Consider the following 6631-nt stretch of genomic DNA (forward strand, 5'->3'; position numbering starts at 1 on the left):
TGTAGGTTTTGCTGCAGAAATTTGGTGTATGGATATACTGGGACAGGTCCAACAGTTACGGACAAGAAACAGGTAGCAGAATTTTAACGCAATTTATCCATAGTCCTCAACATAAAACGTATTTGAAGCCGCCATTACACTGTGCGAGCCACTAATCCGCAATACCTGATTCTTAGTGGGGATATGTCGGTTACTTTATTTTACTTTATCGTGGTGCTGCAAGCTTCCTTCTCCATCGTCTTCTATCCATCGCTGCTATCTGCCATTCGTCCACACCTATCGCTGAATGTTGCAGGTCTTCATGGAGGGTATCCCTCGACTTGTTCCCTATTAGACAGGGACAGTACATTCTGAGACAGCAAAAAAGACGTACCGCGGAGTTCTGCAAATTGTTCACAATTCGATATTCGTCAAGGTATGGACGGAAAACGCAAAACTGTAAATAGATGTTAACAGTAAACAGCGGACGTGCTGATAGAATTTCATTCCTTGTACTCTGTTAGACAGAAACTACGCCTCGCAGTTATCAACCCTTGAGGGAAGACGTGTAGTTGAGCTCAAAGAAGCCGGTTGGAGTAATCGGTGAATCGCCGGACTTTTGAATGCGAAGACGTATTTGACGATGTTGGCAGCAGTGGGTGACCCATCGCCAAACGCAGCGTCATGAATGAAGCGGTCGGCCCAGAGAGACGACAGAACGGGAGGCTCAAGCGATTGTCAGAGAGGCACTCAGAGCCAAGGATTCATCACTATCATCCATCCGACGTGGCACTGGTGCTTTAGTGACCACAGGGACCATTAGTAAGCGGCCTAACTAACAAGGGCGTTTTCAGTGGTATCGGCCACATCTGGCCTCTAATCTCATTGACTGGAGTAGAATGTCTTCAGCGATGTGTCCCGCTTCGAATCAAGCTCCAGTGACCAGCGAGAACGTGTCTGGAGACGCCCTGGACAGCGGTGGGGTACCAGCAGGAGGTGCCCGCCGTAAGATCGACCACCAGGAATGATGTTCTGGATTACCATTTCATTTCATAGCAAGACCGCTTCGGTTGCCATCCGCGACACCCTGAGTTTCTACTCCTTTACTTCGTGCATGCCAAACCCTATCTTGGCCCGAAAGGTCGCCGGATCTCTCCCTAGTTGATAACCTTCGGAGCGCTACAGACAGGTCTCTCCAACCATCTCGGGATTTTGACGCTCTAAGGCACCATTTGGACAGAATCTGGCACAGTATCCCTGAGCAGGGCATCCGACAACTCTGTCAATCAATGCTAAGACTAATAATTGTTTCCTTGAGATCCATAGGTGGACCAACGCGTTACTGACTTGTCCAGTTTGTGAAGCTCTTTCTATTGAATAAATAATCAGATATTTATGAAATTGTAGTCGCTTGTTTGACTGGCAGGTACATCACATCTACCGATTTCTTCCTATTCGGGTAATTTCTTCATGGTGCGTCATTCTTTTACTTTTGTCTTGTAGCGTATTTCAGCTAAAAGTGTGTCAAAGAGATACAGAATTTGATTACCTGAGACCATAACCATATAAAGAGAGCACTTGTCACTAGCCGAGAGACTTCTAAGGGTTCCTTGCAAGAGGCGACATTTACAGCAGCGCTTACCAACTTAACGATAGCATACAGGGCTGCATAGACACCGTGTTGTCGCGATTTGACATAAACAAAGGCAGTTCTGGCTCCGCAAATCTGACTCCAACGTAACAAAGCTCAGAGAATGCTCATATCCAGTACGGTGGCAGACTGCTGCAACGAAAGTAACGTTGGCAGAGAACGAATGACCTGCGCTAAACGACGGAGAAAAGAATCGTGCGAGTGGGATGAGACAAGTGAACAAGAGGTGGCGCAATGCCTCCAGCGGTTTTATAAGGTCCACCATGCAGGGAAGCTGCAGTGACCTACACAAATAACGTCTCTATGGAGAGGGTGAAGACTTTTTTAGATGATTTGCCCTCCCCACCTAGCGCCAATGTAAATATGCGGAGGTAACCATTTCCGTTGGCGACCATGTGTGTCATGAACAGAACTGAACAGTAGAGGCTTCTCCTAATAGTCACCACCATACTGGGATTTTTAGTACAAGTGATACACTAGGATCAAATGTTACGGTGACGGTAATGTCTGATGATAATCCACTCCTTCCACGACTTAATGGCAGTTTCATAATTTCTCACTGCGAGAGAATATCTTATTAGTATGTACTTTCTCAATATGCAGGGTGTTCGTAAAATAGATGTACAAAAGCAACATTTAATTGTGAAAAGGGAAAGTAGCTTACTAAAAAAAAAAATCTCCTGCCGAACAGGCTGTGAACGCCCAACGGTACCGACCGGCCGCCGTGTCATCCTCAGCCCACACGCGTCGACGCGTCACTGAATGCTGATATGGAGGGGCATGTGATCACAATACCGCTCTCCAGGCCGTTTGTCAATTTCCGAGACCGGAGCCGCTACTTCTCAGTCAAGTATCTCCTCAGTTCGCCTCACAAGGGCTGAGTGCACCCCGCTTGCCAACAGCGCTCGGTAGACCGGATGGTCACCCATCCAAGTGCTAGCCCAGCCCGACAGCGCTTAACTTCGGTGATCTGACGGGAATCGGTGATACCACTACGGTGAGGCCGTTGGCTAAGTAGCTTACAGAAATGTTTAATACAGCGAGGGATGCAGTATATCTTCAAGTTTTATTCCCGCCCAACTCCTCAAAGACACACTGCTATTGGGCGGTACAATCATTTCACTGAAGCTGGCTGTGTATGCCATAGGACGCGAGGCACAGTCGGCCAGCAATGTTTGACGATGCTACTTAATAAGTTCGACAGCCTTACATTCGTATTCTGGGTAAATCAACGAGACTTGCAGATGTAAGACAGCCGAGCAGACGTAAGACTGCCGAAGTGCTCAATTGCTGCATCAGAGATTGCTGGCCGGCTCTGTCTCAGTGTCCCATGTGATACACAGCCAGTTTCGGTGGGACTATTGTGTCAGTTACAACAGTTTGGCAGGCCGCGGTGGCCGAGCGGTTCTAGGTGCTTCAGTCCGGAACCACGCGGCTGATACGGTCGCAGGTTCGAATCCTACCTCGGGCGCAGATGTGTGTCACGTCCTTAGGTTAGTTAGGTTTAAGTAGTTCTAATTCTAGGGGACTGATGACGTCAGATGTTAAGTCCCACAGTGCATAGAGCCATTTGAACAAGTTGAACAACAGTTTGTCTTTGAGGTGGTGGATTGCGATATTTAGTCCTGAATTGTCTCTGAACTTTAGTAGCGGATATGGTTTGAGGAAACCATAAACAACACTGAGCGCGCTTTACATCGTTATACGATTCCATGATAACTGTTGTAATAGCTCATAGGAATCTCGGGAATAAAACTAGAAAATATACTGCAGTCAGTGCTGCATTGAATATTTCTGTAACTTATTTACCTTTCCGCAAATTAAAGCTTATTTTTGTGTCGTAACCTCCCCACTATATTTGTTTCTGTCTGAAATTTAGGCCAACTTCACCTCCCACTCTGTAAAAATCTACGTATTACCAAAACTATGCACCCACAAACTGTTATCCAACTATAACTCGTATGCTAACTTTTGACTAAACAGAACCTAACAAGAACCGGCCGGAGTGGCCGAGCTGTTCTAGGCGCTACAGTCTGGAACCGCGCGACTGCTACGGTCGCAGGTTCGAATCGTGCCTCGGGCATGGATGTGTGTGATGTCCTTAGGTTAGTTAGGTTTAAGTAGTTCTGAGTTCTAGGGGACTGATGACCTCAGAAGTTAAGTCCCATAGTGCTCAGAACCATTTGAACCTAACATGAACTGCGCTGTAACTGATGTGAATGCAGCTCGTCTTTCTGTTAAACGCGCAACTGAAGTAAAACAACTGTCTGGCCCTAATATAAATGTCAACTTAGCTCAAGCATTGACAACATCTTTGCAGATTACTGCAACTGCAAACAGCAAGCAGGCAGCGGCTAAGCTACATTTTTGCTTCTAAATGAAATTTCCAAGCTGTATTCAAACTGTGAGACGTGTTAATGCGTAATGATAAACAGTGGTATTGGGAGAGTAACTATTCCCTCGAAATAATATTTAAAGACAACGATTTTAGAATGAAAGTATATAGTTAAAAAGACAGAGTACAACATCGCGTCATCTTCACACATTCCATTGATCTTACAAAGGGTACAACGTTAACAGACAATTTCTATAAAAATCGAACAGCTTAATCAATTAATAAGTTAACGCATGGTTCAGGAAAGTGGGTTGGTCTTTCTCTCAGCTCTGAACAAGTTAACTGACTGTGCAGTGCTGTAGTCGTACCTCAAACTACTTCTCTTCAAAAGTAGTTACATTATGCTACATTCATGTTCCTTTCACCTGTCATTGTATACAACATATTCATAATTACGTAAGTCTGCAGGCATTCGTGGCCGTTGTCATTGAAGTTAAAATCTTCTGGGTTATTAGGTCGAGTCATGTTTCTTCTAAAATGATCGACGTTTCGACCCCTCTGCTGGGATCTTCCTCAGGATCTTCTGGTGTCCACCACTGCTAGAACACTGTCAGGGACGAGTGTCGCGTTATAAAGGGGGAGTTTTCAGCCGTTCGTGCTGTAGAAGTGATAGTATTGGTTAAAATTCATATGGCTCCCATTGGTGGGCCATAGTCATAGGCTAATATTCCCGCTCTGACGCGGAAGAAGGGGCGTTGTTAGCTAATCTCCAGTGGATACCATATTCATCCTTGCTGTCCTTAGCAATAAATTTTGCTTCATCCATCAGATTCACAAGTCGACGTAGCACTACAGAATATGTCCATCACCTATCACACTTCAGCTCAGAATGTAATCAGACAGCGCAGAAGCAAAGATCGTGCCACGACAAGACCAAAGATTGTTTAACAGTACCGTAACATGCTCCCTGTCTGACGTGCATATCGATGACACGATCACCTTACAGTGTAACTAATTTATTGGTTCAAAATGGTTCAAATGGCTCTGAGCACTATGGGACTTAACTTCTGTGGTCATCAGTCCCCTAGAACTTAGAACTACTTAAACCTAACTAACCTAAGGACATCACACACATCCATGCCCGAGGCAGGATTCGAACCTGCGACCGTAGCAGTCGCACGGTTCCGGACTGAGCGCCTTAACCGCGAGACCACCGCGGCCGGCGGCAACTAATTTATAAGCGCCCTGTATACTACCTAATCAGAAGGATCGATACATCCGTGTGTAACGCGGAATTGACAAATAGCACAGGAACGGACCCGACGGTATAAAACGAGACGCGGATTGTTGTGTTGTCAGAGGAGAAGCGACAACAGCGGAATAGGTCGGCCTGGAGAGCTCAGTGGCGTCGAACGGGGAGTAACCATTGGATGTCACATGAGAACCACATTTATCAGACAAGTTTCGACCCTTTTAAAGCTGCCCAGTTCGACACTTTCAGAAGTAATTGCGAATACCACGCCATTAATTTTGGATCGTTACGGCCGACATTAATGCAACACACTATGCATTTACAAAGTTTAGACCTCTGGACAAAACAAAATTTCATGGTACAATCCGTAGTTCTGTGCCATACAGTAAAACGTTGTGACACACAGAGTGAGAAACTATGATCAACCATGCGCTTAACAGCGTATATTGGAAACTTAACACTGCAGCATTTGGCGAAAGAGAATGCAGACAATGGCACATATGAATCGTTAAAAATGAAAGCATGCACAATTAATCTCCAAAACACACTGAAACTTGGTAAAGGGAATGTTTTGTAAAGTCACACTGTGCCTGACTCAAAACGAGCAGAAGGATCCTAAAGCAGTATCGAAAAACCAGAACAAAATTTTCCACATTGTCACCTACTTAAATTCGAACAGCCGTCAGACTTTGTGAGTATTCTGGTCGTTGGACGGTTTCGCTAAACGGCCGTTTGGCGCGAGTGCGTGTCACCATCGATTTTTAGGTGATCTGTGTTAACAGCTTTAATGCAATAACCTCTGTCGACAAATTGTGAAGCAAATTCGTAATACTGTACAACAGACAAGAGTGATAGAACCAAGCAAATGAAACTCTTGTGCGAATTTTTAATACGTAATGTGTTGTTCAATGAATCGTAAAGAATATTAGGCCTGTTTTTAACTCTATTCTGCTAACGGTTAATTACCCCCCCCCTTCCCGAAACGAAAAGAAACTGCCACTCTGATAAGACTCACTGTCTAAAAAAAGGTGTGTTTCTGTAAGACAGCTCTATAACCCTCATGTCGTCCTCATAAGGGACGCTTTCCTCACGACAGTCGTGGACTCCATCGTGGTTGGTGCACATCACAAACGAGCTGGTATATCACACGAAACGCCCTCCTTATCGCGATTTAAGACCGTGGGCGCTACCCAGCGGCAGTCCTCGACTTTGTTTGGCTAGCAAATCACACAGCTCGTTTATGAAAATGGACACGCGTAAAAGTTCTAGGTTAGCCCTACTGAAACGCACATTTCGCTTGTTAGCTACCTATGTTGTTCTGTCTGTGATGTTTATAAATATAAGCTTCAATATACATGAACATGAGAGGAAAGGGAAAAAGGAAAGTCCTATGGCCAGTCAGTAAGAACATCGA

General features: G+C 45.1%; 1 pseudogene; it reads right to left on the reverse strand.

Moving 5' to 3' along the window:
* Window positions 1-2523: 2523 nt before the first annotated feature.
* On the reverse strand, window positions 2524-2641 carry LOC124803624 (annotated as a pseudogene).
* Between the last annotated feature and the right edge of the window lie 3990 nt (window positions 2642-6631).

The sequence above is a fragment of the Schistocerca piceifrons genome, chromosome 6 (assembly GCF_021461385.2).
Source record: "Schistocerca piceifrons isolate TAMUIC-IGC-003096 chromosome 6, iqSchPice1.1, whole genome shotgun sequence".
NCBI classification, from domain to species: Eukaryota; Metazoa; Arthropoda; class Insecta; order Orthoptera; family Acrididae; genus Schistocerca; species Schistocerca piceifrons.